Source organism: Nycticebus coucang, chromosome 14, assembly GCF_027406575.1.
Source record: "Nycticebus coucang isolate mNycCou1 chromosome 14, mNycCou1.pri, whole genome shotgun sequence".
NCBI lineage: Eukaryota > Metazoa > Chordata > Mammalia > Primates > Lorisidae > Nycticebus > Nycticebus coucang.
Genome location: NC_069793.1, coordinates 88,006,590 through 88,021,096, shown reverse-complemented (window position 1 = coordinate 88,021,096; position 14,507 = coordinate 88,006,590). Strand labels below are relative to the sequence as shown.

Here is a 14,507-nt window from a genome sequence, read left to right as displayed (position 1 = left end):
CTTTTACAAAAGGGCAACTTTGAAAAGCTATTCCTGTGTCTGTTGTTTCTCAAAATCATCAGCTTGAAGTGATCAATATGTATAATGGAACATTCTGGAGTGGCACATTATCGTCTCCTAACAGTTGTATCCTGAGATGGTACATCCTGAGTGCCAACAAAAGTTTTAGTACTAAGTTCTTACCAGGTGTTGGGTGCATATGTATTATAGGTACCTGCTTGCACTTGGTATTTGACTCTTAAAAGTAGCACTTTGTTATGTAGATTTAGTTATCTGAAATGAAAAAACGATGTAGTGGCAGGTTCTATAAATGCGGCACAGCCAAATTCCCTCAAAACAGCTGGATGTGGTATAGGAAACGTGACTTTTAATTTAGACTGATGCAGGTTTTACATCCCAATTGCCACTTGCTAATTTTAAGTCACCTCTCTAGATTTATTATTCCTTCTCCTAAATTAAGATCATGATGATGATAATTCCCTCCTTTCCTCATACTTCCGTCTGTAACTTATTTCTAATCATTTTTCCTTAGTGTTACTCCAAATACATTCTGAAAACAAAACCCTAATGATTCAAAATCTCCAAATCATCTGTCAGATATACCGAGAATTTCCAGTTTAACTATATCCTCATTATGTGCATTATTTTCTGTTGCTCCTCTTTCATTTTAAACCCACCAGAGCTGGGCACAGTGGCTCATGCCTGTAATTGTAACACTTTTGGAGGCCCAGGAAGGTGGTTAGTTGGCTTGAGTTCAGGAGTTCAGGACCAGCCAGAGCAAGATTGAGACCCCCATCTCTACTAAAAATAGAAAAACTATCTGCGTGTTGTGGTGGGCACCTGCAGTTGCATCTACTTAAGAGGCTGAGGCAAGAGAATCGCTAGAGCCCAGGAATTTGAGGTTGCTGTCACTCTACCCAGGGTGACAGAGTGAAATTCTGTCTGAAGCAAAAACAAAAAACAAACAAATGGGCAGCGCCTGTGTCTCAAGGAGTAGGGGGCCGGTCCCATATGCTGGAGGTGGTGGGTTCAAACCCAGCCCCGGCCAAAAAAAAAAAAAAAAAAACAACCAAATATCCACCAGAGCAGATGTCTTCTTTTGTGGTTCTAACTTTTCCCTCTATGCTTGTCCTTACATATTTGTTCATCAAAGTTCTACCATCTTGTAAGATTTGACCCATGCACCATCATGAAGAATAACTTCTAGATTACTATTTCTCACATTCTTGGTATTTTTTAGATCAAGATGGTTTCCCTTGACACATTCTCTACATTGTTGATAAGTTTGAGCTCCTCAAGTTCAGAAATTAGTCTAGACACATACAGTCTGACATTTCTATCATAGTATTTAGTCTAGTGGTTTGTTCACAGTAAGCCCTCAATAGGTAGTCCTAGATAAAATTTACATTGACTTAATCAATGCCCATAAAGTGGGAAAAATTATATCCATACAAACTGAATCTCATTATATAGCAGATTTCCCTAAACTCTCACTAGCAAGTACTTACTTCACCATTGATTAGGCAGGAAAAAGGAAATGGTTAAGTTGGTTAAAGAAGTTTTGGCACAGGCAATCTATGTGTTTTGTTCACAGATATGTAGCTAATCCTAAGCTGCCCAGAAATTTTTAATCAGAAATTCTCAAAATAATATTGAGCTATTTCAGATTCTCACAGAATGAAAATACTGAAGTTTCGCTGAGCGGTCATGTACATCACTAAGAGATCTACACATATTGTGACGTGATTGGTGCTTTGATTCCTGAGCTTTCTCAACTAACCTGAGGCTTTAAAATATTAGTTTAATATGTTATCCGTGTTTACCTGACATTTCTTCTGACAGTAATGACATCTTATAATATTCACATAAGTATGTGAAATCTCATTTTAATATAGAATGTGGTGAAGCACAATCTTCAGGGGCCTATAAGTCTTTGACTGAAGAATTCAAAAGCATCAATATTGTATATCTGAAATCTCCTCTTACCTTTCCCAAATCAGAAATAAAAAATTTATATGTACATTTATATAAACATGAATGCACATATTTCCTCTGTTGCATTCACACATGGCAACTTTATTTTTACCACGAAGATACACAACTAAATTAATCTATCTCCTTGAATGACTCAAATATAGACATTTTGTTAAAAGAAAGACATATATATTCTCTTGACATCCAGAACACGTCATGACCCAAATTCTTCCACAGCCCAGTTTTTCTATTTTATTTTTACCTCTAGGACCTGTAGCAAATAGATGAATGACACTAACATTCCTTTCTAAGTTGGTTTGAGCAATTAACTATGAATAACATAAACCAGTTATGTGAATTCTCTATTTAGTATTAATGTCTTCTTCCAGTTTTTTCTATAACTTCCCCAAGAAAAATAATTATTACATTGTCCCAAGAAGATTGAAAAGTATTTAATACTAAGTAGAGAATACTTCAGGGGAACTAATTTATAACATCATCGGTCATAAAATTTATATGTGGCTTCTTATCCAAAATAAAGTAAAAAAGAAATGTTTGTTGTGGAAAATCAGCCTTTTGAGATTGTGTGAATTGGACATATATATCTGGTGAGGAAAAAAAAAAAAAAAGAGGTAAAATACACATTTAGTGCCAAAACTGGGCTGTGGTGAGGCCAAGATTACCTGGTAACCACAGCACAAAAGACATATTTTGAATCCACATTCAAAGTTATTTTTTAATATAAGTGTATTATATCTTAAACATTACTCATTGTAAAATATTTGAGGGTTCTCTTCTTTTATAAATTGTTCCATTAGATGCCAACAATAATCTATAATATGGTTTGAAAAAGAGCACCCAAAACAGAAAAAATGTTGATCCTTGTTAGCATAGCAACATATCAATACCAGCTAATCTCTGTACTTAGCAAGAACATTCTCATGTATTATATAATCCTTTTGTACTCCTTCAATATATTCACATTTTGTGTTATTTTGAAATATTTAAGAATAGAAAAATGTTCCCTTGAAGTATGTGTATTGATAAGGGTTGGTTACTGTAAAACAAGATTAATATTTTTTTTTTAAGACTCAGGCCTAGAATATTCTGGTGAAATTCTTAAGCTCCAGAGGTAATACTGCATATTATAAGAGTTCAAATGGAAGAAAAAGCTACCTATAAAGAACAGAAGACAGATGATCTTACAAACATCTGATTTCTCACCTGAAATTTTGAATGCTAACATTTCCTAAAAGCTGCCTGCATGCAAATTGAAGGAAGGGACAAAAATTCATCAGTTCTATATCCAGTCATTGCTTTCTTGAGGCAAATAAAATACATTTGGGAAAATGTAAGAATATACGTGAGATTATTCAAAAAAGTATAGGGAAAAGTATAAAGGGACATTTTCATTTTGAGTATTTATTAATTCCTCAAATTTTCAAGGTTTGGTAGAAAGCAAAAGTCATAATATAAAAGTATTCACAAGGTTAATCATGTATAAACTTAATCACATCATTTTGTATGTAATTTGTAATTTCAGAAGTTGAATATAGCTATTTTTATAAAATATAATCATAACAAATTTTAATTTGTGTTTATATTAATATATTTACATTTAATGTATATATGATTATAATAAAACAGTTCTCGGGTGGCGCTTGTGACTCAGTGAGTAGGGCGCCAGTCCCATATGACGGAGGTGGCGGGTTCAAACCCAGCCCCGGCCAAAAAAAAAAAAAAACACAAATAAATAAATAAATAAATAAAAATAAAACAGTTCTCATTTATTTGAGAGATGGTAAACAGCAGGTTGCTACTGCTTTCTTCAAGTAGAAGCAAGACAAATGTAGTTGGGAATATTAAAAATTCTAAAGTCATGAAATACCTCACATATGAAAATACCTCATATATAAAGACTAGAGTATTAGTGACAAACTTAGAGTTTGAAACATTGGTCATAAGTAGGAATTGTTTTCTTTATGATAGTATATCTCCATCTCCCAACCAGCGGCAATGGTACCTGTGAAAGTAGTTTCTGTCATCAGAGGTCTTCTCTTAATATAATTATAGTCATGCATCTGAGAAGATGTATGATATGGCATCATATGTTGTGAAACTTCATACAGATGTTAACATCATGTACACAAGAAGTGTTTAAAATTTCTTTTTACATTTTATATTATACACAACTGTGCTGAGGATTTTCTTGGACATTATATTCTGCACTTGTAAGACATTATCTAGGTTGAAAACTTGAAGAGAAGTTAATAGTTCCAGGGTGTTAGCATCTTCATCTTTGCCAATAATGTTTTTGTGACTTTTGTTTTCTTAATGCTTTCTAGGAGCATTTTGAAAGTCTTATTAAAGCTTTCGGGATGTGTTTTGGAAAGACTTACCTCTCAGTTTAGAATGTACCATTTTTATTTGAAGAAAACTTTAACATCAATATAATTAGACTTAACTAAATTCTGCATCTCTGGCATAATAGTATATCAGACTAAACATTTGTTTAATCTTATTTTTCCTTTGGCACTTTGAAAATACTGCCTCATTATCTACTGGGTTTCCTTGGTACTGCTGTGAACTTTCCTTTATAAAATATTTTTTCTCTTTAAGCACTTTCTTTTGATTACATTTAACATTTTCTTTTTTTAGCTATTATGGTATACCATTTTGATACTTAGATGTGGGCTGATTTTTATTTATATTGGAATTTTACCAAACCAGAATAATTTCAACTTCATTGGGATACTAATACCCTGAGGTTTCCTGGCTCATGTAGGTATATATGTTTAATTACAAATGAATGTGACGGGAAATTTGTAGTTAGCAATTCTAAAAAGTTACATCTTGCCACCAGGAACAAAAGTGTCTAAGTCAAGTTTCTTATTTGTGTTTTTGTTTTATTTTTTGATGACTGATTTATCTTAGTACATCTGTGTAATGATGGCAAATGTATTTGTGCTTCCTAGCTGTGTGTTCCAGTTTCCCGTCCATTTTTGTTATATATTCTTTCACTTTCAACTTTGGTGTCAGCAAAAAGACATTTCTATTACAAAATTTGTAAGTTTGCCCTTGCACTGCTGGTAAAATATAATATTTTTCGGCCTTTCTCATCAATTTTTGTCCCTAAAGATTGTTCCCTACTTTACTTCAACCAAAATTACAGTGTTAAAAAGATATTTGGTTGGGTGGCACCTGTGGCTCAAGGAGTAGGGTGCCGGTCCCATATGCCGGAGGTGGCAGGTTCAAACCCAGCCCCGGCCAAAAACCACATAAAAAAAATATATACATATATATATATATATTTGGTTATATTCTATTAGTAACTTCAATGTGTTTATGGTAAAATGATGTAGTATTGCATATTTTGGAGATAGAATAATTTTTATATTAATAATTTATGCTTATTCTCAATTGAATTTCATGATAATTTTAGATTCATATACAATTGTAAAGAATAACACAAAGATCTTAAAAACCTTGCCAAGGTCACCAATGATAATAATTAGAAAAATTGTAACAATATCATAACCAAAATATTGATATTACCATAAGCCACCATTACTGTTTTAATTTCCTCCATTTTCCTTTTACTCATAGGTATAGTATTTTTGTGTGTTTAATTCTACATAATTTTGTCACCTGTGTAGGTTTGTGTATCCACTCTCATGCTCAAGATATGGAAAAGTTCTATGGCCTCATTTTGTCCTTTTTGTTCATATCTACTTCTCTCACCTCTCCCCTTTTATACACTTTCTTCCTCCCTAACCCTGGCAACCACTTTCTATCCATATTTAATCTAAATTCATTTTGAGTTAATTTTTGTATAACATGTAAGGTTCGATTACCATTAAGTTTCAATTACCTTTTATTGAAAAGATCTATACTTTCTCTACCAAATAGTTTTTGCACCATTATAAACAAAGAATTTGAGTATGTTTATATGGGTCTATTTCTAAGTTTTCTACTCTGTTCTGTTGATCTGTTTGTCTAAACTTCTGCCAAAGTCATATTTTCTTTATTACTATAGGTTTTTAGTAAGCCGAAACAATGAGTACAGAAATTCCTTCTACTTTATTCTTCTTCATCAAGATTTTTTTCATTTTTTACCTTTTTTATTCAGCCTCTACATGAATTTTAGAAGATTGTCTATATTCACAAAAATTCTGGTGGAATTTTAATACAAATCTCAGTAGTCTGTTGATTAATTTAGGAAAAATTCACATTTCTATTATATGGAATTTTCCAATTAATGTCTTATTTATTTATTTTGGTACTTGATTGAGTTCTTTCATCATAATTTTATAAAATTTAGTAGTAAGATCTTACATATGTTTTATTAACTATATATCATATATATTCTGTTAAATATTTTATTTTCTTTGGAGTGATTATAACTTACATTTTGTTTTCAGTTTTAGTCTCTGCCTATTCATTCTTTTTTTTTTATTAAGTTATATACACATACATCATGAATAATTTATGCATATGTGGGGTACAATGTGTTGATTTTTTTATACAATTTGATATTCTTACATCAAACTAATTAATATAGCTTTCACCTCATTTACTTGATTATTATGTTAAGACATTTATGTTCTACACTTGATAGATTTGACTGGTACCCTTGCAATATGTTCCATAGGTGTGGTCCCACCATTTACCCTCCTTCTATCAAACTTTCCCCTCCTCTCCCTTCCCACTCCATTTCTCTCCTTCATCCTGGGTTATAGCTGTGTTCTACCTTTCATAAGAAAGTGTGAGTAAATATAAGTTGGTTTCATAGAAGTACTGAGTATATTGGATACATTTTCCTCCATTCTTGAGATACTTTACTCAGGATAATGTTCCAGGTCCCTCCATGTAAACATAAAAGAGGTAAAGTCTCCATCTTTTTTAAGGCTGCATAATATTCCATGGTGTACATATACCATAATTTATTCATCTATTCATGGGTCAATGGGCACTTGGGCATCTTCCATGACTTGGCTATTATTAATTGAGCTGCAATGAATGATCTGGTGCAAAGTGATTTTTGGTCTTTTAGATACACTCCTAGTAGAGGACTTACAGGATCCAATGGCAGGTCAATTTTTAGATCCCTGAGTGTTCTCCAAACTTCTTTCCAAAAGGAACATATTAGCTTGAATTCCCACAGCAGTGGAGAAGTGTTCCCTTTTCTCCACATCCATGCCAACATCTGTAGTTTTGGGATTTGGTTATGTGGGTTACTCTTATAGGAGTTAGATGGTATCTCAAAGTGGTTTTGATTTGCATTTCTCTGATGATTAAAGATGATGAGCATTTTTCATGTGTCTATAGACCTGTCTTCTTTGGAGAAGCTTCTGTTCAGATCTCTTGCCCATAGTGAAATGGGATCATTTGTTCTTTTCTTATTAATAAGTTTGAGTTATCTGTGGGTTCTGGTTATCAGACCTTTGTTGGAAACATAGCCTGCAAATATCTTCTCTTATTCTGAGGGCAGTCAATTTGCTTTATTTACTGTGTTCTTGGCAGTGCAGAAGCTTTTTAGTTTGATCAGATCCCAGTAATATATTTTTGGTATTACTTCAATTGCCCTAATATATAGAAGTGTAAATAATATTGATTTTTATGAGTTGACTATGTAGCCTGTGGCATTGCTAAACTCACTAATCTCTAAGAGGTTCTTAAAAAATCTGGAGTCTTACAGAATTTATTCATAGGTATGCATATGACATATGCATAAAGGGACAGTTGTGTTACCAATGTGTGTGTGCCTATTCCCTATCTTATTACAATGGTTATTTTGGTGGTGCAGGGTCAAGTTCTCCCATCCCAGCTGACCTGGTTGGGTTATTCCATGGAACTAACAATTGGAAGTGAAAGTGGATAGAGACCTGATGAAAATGGGGACAGGGCCAGCAGAGTGGAATGAAAGCAAAAGTAACTTCACACAGACTTTAACAACAAAGAGAACATTTATTTAAGTAAAAAGAAAGTTAATGCATTTCCCGTGGGGGTTGGGGTGGGGTGGTTCTAGTGAGTGAAAAGAGACACCATGACAAAGGCAGTGTAAAGGCATAAACATCTATATCTACCTTTGAATTTGTTTGTGTAAGTTTTTCACTGGTCTCTCTGCATCTGCAGGCACCTTTATCCTTTTTTATTGGGCACTGATTACCTAGGTTACCTCATATACATATTCTCTTTCTTTTTTATGCAGGAATCGCTGAGTGCTGACCTAATTGATGTTTTTACCAATTCTTGGAGTATGTATGGTGTGCATTGTTCACCCCAGGTCCAAATGTGGAACGTGGATTTTGTGTAGGATATTCTTGGTCAGGTGAGCCACAATGTTCCCATAATGTTTCTATGACTCCTCCAGACTTTCTTATTCAGAAGGCCAGGCTTTCCTCCCATACTCCTTGAAGCCCCTTTCTTTATCCCTTCTCTGCTATTAGTTATACAATTAATTAGATTCGGAGTGTTGTGAATGGACATCCTTGCCAAAGCAATCAGTCTTTAACCATCATAGAATGGTGTCAGCTGTTGGTATTTTTGAATATGTCCATTACCAAATTCAGACAAATTCTTTGTCTTCCGACCCTCCAAAAAGTTTTACCATTCATGGATGCTGAATTATGTCAAATGTTCTTTCTGAAAAGTTTATATGACAATGTGATTTTTTTCCCCTTCTTTAATCTGCTAATATGGTGAATTGCATTGATAGTCAAATAATTGAGCCTTGTTCTCTGTAATAAACTTCACTTGGTGATGGCATGTAATTTTTTTACATTATTGGATTTTGTTTCCTAACATGTTCTGATATACTTAGTGCATTAATTGTGTAAATTCTTTTTGTTTATAAATTCATAAAATGTCTGTCTAAAGTTTTGTTATTTTGTACTCTCTTTGATTTTTGGCATCAGGGTTATTCTGTTCTCATAAAATGGATCAGGAAATGTTCTCCTTTTCTGTTCTGTGGAATAAATATTGTAAAATTAAAGTTAATTCAAAAATTTGGTAGATATTTCTAATGAAATTATCTGGACATGAAATATTCTTTTTCAAGAGTAAACTACAAATTAAATTGCTTTAATTGTTATAGGACAATTCTGATCATCTATTTCATATAGTTCTGTTTAATGTTATGCTGTTTTCATAATATTGGTTTATTCTGAGTTGATTTTAGAAGCATAAAATTATGTGTTATATTCATTACTGACCTTTTAATGGCTTAAGGACCTATAGTCACGCCTTTGTAAATCTTACTAGGGTTAATTTTTTAATGAATTTTTATTTTGTTTTTTCTTTTCCTATTTTCAATTTTTTGATTTATCATTATTATTTTCTTTCTTCTCCTGGATCATATTTGTTTCACTCTACTTGTTTTAGACTTCAGGTAGAAACCTTGATTAATTTTAGAGTTTTTCTCAATTTCTAATGTTCTTGACTTCATACAGTATTATTAGGATGAATTTTCTGCATAAATTTAATTATTTTTTATAATTTATAAATTTATAATTATATAATCATAATTTTAAATTTTTATAATTTTCAAGTTTTCCTTTATGACTCATAATATGGTCTATCTTGGTAGATGTTTCATGGATGCTTGAAAAAAATGTGGAAATATTGGAAGTGGCATCAATAAGGTAACAGGATAAATGTTGTCTTGTCTCCACATAGAAAAAATAATTCTTACAATTACTAAGAAAAGTACTAACTTGCTTAGGATGTGGTTATTTAATGCTTGCAGCAAATACTTTTTGTATGAATTTTGTGTACCCAGTATTATTCTAACATTTTAGAATATAAAAGCAAATAAGCTTTTATTTGCTGACAAAGATTATATTTTATGTAAGAGAAAATGAACAGATATTTGAGCATTTAAGTTAAGCCATTTTCTCAAGTTCACATAACTCGTGTGCAGTGGATACATTGCTTAAGTAAAACAATAGTTTTCTTATTGTAGAATTTCAGTATATATCTAATGTAGGGAAAAGTATCAGGGTATGTTAAATAAAGCTTAGAGATATTTATTGGCCAGGTGTGGTGGCTCACACCTATAACCCTAGCACTCTGTGAGGCCAAGGCAGGTGGATTGCTTGAGCTAACAAGTTTGAGACCAGCCTGACCAAAAAGCAAGACCCTGTCTCTACTAAATATAGAAAAACTATATTTTCTATATTTTTTAGGCAAGAGGATCACTTGACCCTGAGTTGAAGGTTGCTGTGAACTGTGACACTATGGTACTCTGCCTAGGGCAACAGCCTGAGCCTCTGTCTTTAAAAAAAAAAAAAAGATACTTATTCTTAGGAGTGATTCTTAATTAGGGGAATCATCTATCAACAGTTTATATAATCATTGGGAGGACTAAAGAAACAAATTAAACTCTAGTTCCTACTTGGAAATAACTTAAGAAAAATAAATAAGTAAACTATAGTTCTCATAAAACAAAACAGAAATGAAGCCTCTAAGACAACTGTAGTGTCTTGTTATAATTCAAAGATAAAAATAAGGACTGCCACTTAGGCAAGAAAAGAGAAGATGGAAAAAAATAAAACAAGAAAAACCAACAGCCAACAGATCGCGGAGTCCCAGCATTCACCACGGAGCTGTTACACGCAGCAGGAAAATTGAAGTTATATGAATGCAGATTCTTCAGGCAGTTCAATACCAATGAATTGGCTTTTGATAATGAAAAACCTGTGATAAGTCCTCTTGAACTTCCAATGGAAGAATTAAGGCATCATTTTAGGACAGAGTTTGCAGTTGCAGAAGGTGCAAAGATGTAATGAAATACTTGACTCAAGAAAAGTAACAGACCGAAAAGCACTTTCAGAAGCTCAAGCAAGATTTAATGAATCAAGTCAGAAGTTGGATCTTTTAAAGTATTCCTTAGAGCAAAGATTAAATGAACTTCCCAAAAATCATCTCAAAAGAAGTATTATTATTGAGGAGCTTTCCCTTGTTGCATCACCAACGTTAAGTCCATGTTAAAGTATGATATCTACACAAAACCAGTATAGTACGCTGTCCAAACCAGCAGCATTAATAGGTACTTTGGAAATTCATCTTAGGAGCTGCCAAGACATCTGGATGGTCAAAAGCACCATCGGTTGCACTACCTAGCTGGAGTCCCAGTGAAATCAGATCATCTTTCATGAGCAGAACGAGTAAAAGTAAAAGTGGAAGTAGTCGAAATCTTCTAAAAACCGATGACTTGTCCAATGATGTCTGTGCCATTTTGAAGCTAGATAATACTGTGGCTGGTCAAACTAGCTGGAAACCCATTTCCGATCAGTCATGAGACCAGAAGTTTACACTGGAACTAGAAAGGTCACGTCAGCTGAAAATTTCAGTTTATTGGCGTGATTGGCAATCTCTGTGGTTAGAGATTTTCTAACCTAAAATTTCTGAGGTTAGAAGATTTTTCAGACAACCAACGGCATGGCATGTGTCTCTATTTGGAACCCCAAGGTACTTTATTTGCAGAGGTTACCTTTTTTAATCCAGTTATTGAAAGAAGACCAAAACTTCAAAGACAAAAGAAAATTTTTTTGAAACAACAAGGCAAAACATTTCTCAGAGCTCCTCAGATGAATATTAATATTGCCACGTGGGGAAGGCTAGTGAGAAGAGCTATTCCTACAGTAAATCATTCTGGCACCTTCATCCCTCAAACTCCTGTGCCTACTACAGCACCAGTGGTTGATGTACATGTCCCTGAGCTAGCGCCTTCAACTAGTGATTCTATAGTAACCAAATTGGACTTTGATCTTGAGCCTGAACCTCCTCTGGCCCCACCACATGCTTCTTCCCTTGGAGAAATGGATGGTTCTTCTGAATTTAGAGTTTTGGATACACCAGGACAGGATTCAGAAACTGTTTTGATATTGACCACAGAAACAGTATACTTCCAAAGTCCCAATCTGATAAATCTGATATTCCTCAGTCAGGCCTAGAATATAGTGGTATTCGAGAACTTGAGAATAGAAGATCTCAGCAAAAGTTTGATTTTAATCTACAAGATTTCACATGTTGTGCTGTCTTGGGAAGAGGACATTTTGGAAAGGTGCTTTTGGCTGAATATAAACACACAAACGAGATGTTTGCTATAAAAGCCTTAAAGACCTAGGTAATAACACTATATTGCAGCCTAATTCATAATTGCTAAGTCATGGAAGAATCCCAAGTGCCCATCGACCCACACATGGACTAGCGAATTGTGGTACATGTATACCATGGAATATTATGCAGCCTGAAAGAAATATGGAGACTTTACCTCTTTCGTGTTTACATGGATGGAGCTGGAACATACTCTTCTTAGCAAAGTATCTCAGGAATGGAAGAAAAAGTATCCAATGTACTCAGCCCTACTATGAAGCTAAATTATAGCTTTCACATGAAGACTATAACCCAACTATAGCACAAGACTATGGGGAAAGGGCCACAGAAGGGGAAGGGAGGGGCGAGGTTTTGGTAGAGGGAGGGTAATGGGTGGGGCCACATCTATGGTGCATCTTTGAATGGGTACAGGCGATTGCACTAATGTACACAGCTATAATTTAACAATTAAAAGAAAAGAAAAGAAAAGAAAAAAGCCTTAAAGAAAGGAGACATTGTGGCTCGAGATGAAGTAGATAGATGTGTGAAAAAAGAATTTTTGAAACTGTGAATAGTGTAAGGCATCCCTTTTTGGTGAACCTTTTTGCATGTTTCCAAACCAAAGAGCATGTTTGCTTTGTAATGGAGTATGCTACCAGTGGGGACCTAATGATACACATTCATACTGATGTCTTTTCTGAACCAAGAGCTGTATTTTATGCTGCTTATGTAGTTCTTGGGTTGCAGTATTTACATGAACACAAAATTGCCATAGAGATTTGAAATTGGGTAATTTATTGCTAGACACAGAGGGCTTTATGAAAATTGCTGCTTTTGGACTTTGCAAAGAAGGGATGGGCTACGGAGACAGAACAAGCACATTTTGTGACACTCTGGAATTCCTTGCCCCAGAAGTATAAACAGAAACATCCTATACACGGGCTGTAGATTGGTGGGGGCTTGGTGTACTTATATATGAAATTCTCATTGGTGATTCTCCCTTTCCTGGTGATGATGAAGAGGAAGTTTTTGACAGTACTGTAAATAAGGTTCTTATCTACAGAAGCCATTTCCATAATGAGAAGGCTGTTAAGAAGAAATCCTGACGGGCACCTTGGGGCTGGTGAGAAAGTTACAGAGGATGTAAAAAAGCACCCAGCTAATTGATTGGAGTGCTCTGATGGACAAAAAGTAAAGCCACCCTTTGTCCCCACCATCAGAGGACGAGAAGATATTAGTCATTTCGACAATGAATTTACCTCAGAAGCACCTATTCTGACTCCACCTCAAGAACCAAGGATACTTTCAGAAGAGGAACAAGAAATGTCCAGAGATTTTGACTACATTGCTGATTGGTGTTAACTTCCCAGACACTGTGAACCAAGCAGACCAACTCTCACAAGAAGACATCTCATTAGCAACCTTCCATGTGCTGTCTGTGCTACCTGTAGCTTCTGAGTTGTATCTTGAAAAACACATGAAGATTTGTTTAAAGTACCATTCTAATACCCTCTTGAAAAGTGGCTTCTCAATATATTTTCAACATAAATCTGAAACATGGAGTTTCATGGAAACATAGAGTTTAAGTTGAACGAACATCGATTGTGAAAATCTATCCAAATAAATACATTTGGATCAATAGTCTATGTTAAAAAAAGAAAAAAAAACAAAACATTTTTTTGTAGAACCTAGTTTTGCCATATGTCTGCCTTAAGAAGAAGGAAAATGAATAACATAACTATACTTTACAGAAAGAAACAGAAGGGCTGGGAATGCTATTACTGTTCACATGAAGTTTTCTGTGAATGACAGACTTCACATGATTCTGTTTCAATAAGGCAAATGCTCTTATTTTTTTAAGGAAATTAATATCAAAAAGTATAGTGGGGCTCCTCCTGACTCCACACAGCCTGGAGCAAGCCACAACAGAGTAGTCACCAGACTCCTGTGATCCAGTTCCCAGAGACCTCTTAAACTATCTTACCCGAGACGGGTGCAGACTGAGACAATTGATTTGGATCTTTTGAACCGAACCAATCGCCTAAGGACAAATCAGGTGGTGCCCTGGGTGTATGGTGGTAGAAAGGTTTGATTTTTCTTTTCCAATTGTTTGCCAGTGGGGGGTGGGGTGACTTAATTTCTGATATTTCTCCACAGCTGAGACTTCAATCCAGAGTATCTGTTTCATTAGGGTAGAACAGAAACCAGCTGAAAATAAGACGGAACCACTTAGCCCCACCACACCAGACAGGGCCCCAGTTTCTCAGGCCACAACACTGTACAGGCCCTCGACAAAGCCCCAGGGGAAAAAAATCAAAGGGAGTAAAACAACCATGGGGCGGAATCAGTGGAAAAAATCTGGTAACATGAATAACCAGAATAGATGAACCCCCCCCAAGGAAAGATATGGCAGATGTAATTGAAGATCCCATTCA

At 34.6% G+C, this 14,507-nt stretch overlaps 1 pseudogene; it reads left to right on the top strand.

Annotated features, from left to right (window-relative positions):
• LOC128564545 (serine/threonine-protein kinase N2-like) overlaps nt 1-13,434 on the top strand; it is a 119,169-nt pseudogene extending 105,735 nt beyond the window's left edge.
• The last annotated feature ends 1,073 nt before the right edge of the window (nt 13,435-14,507 follow it).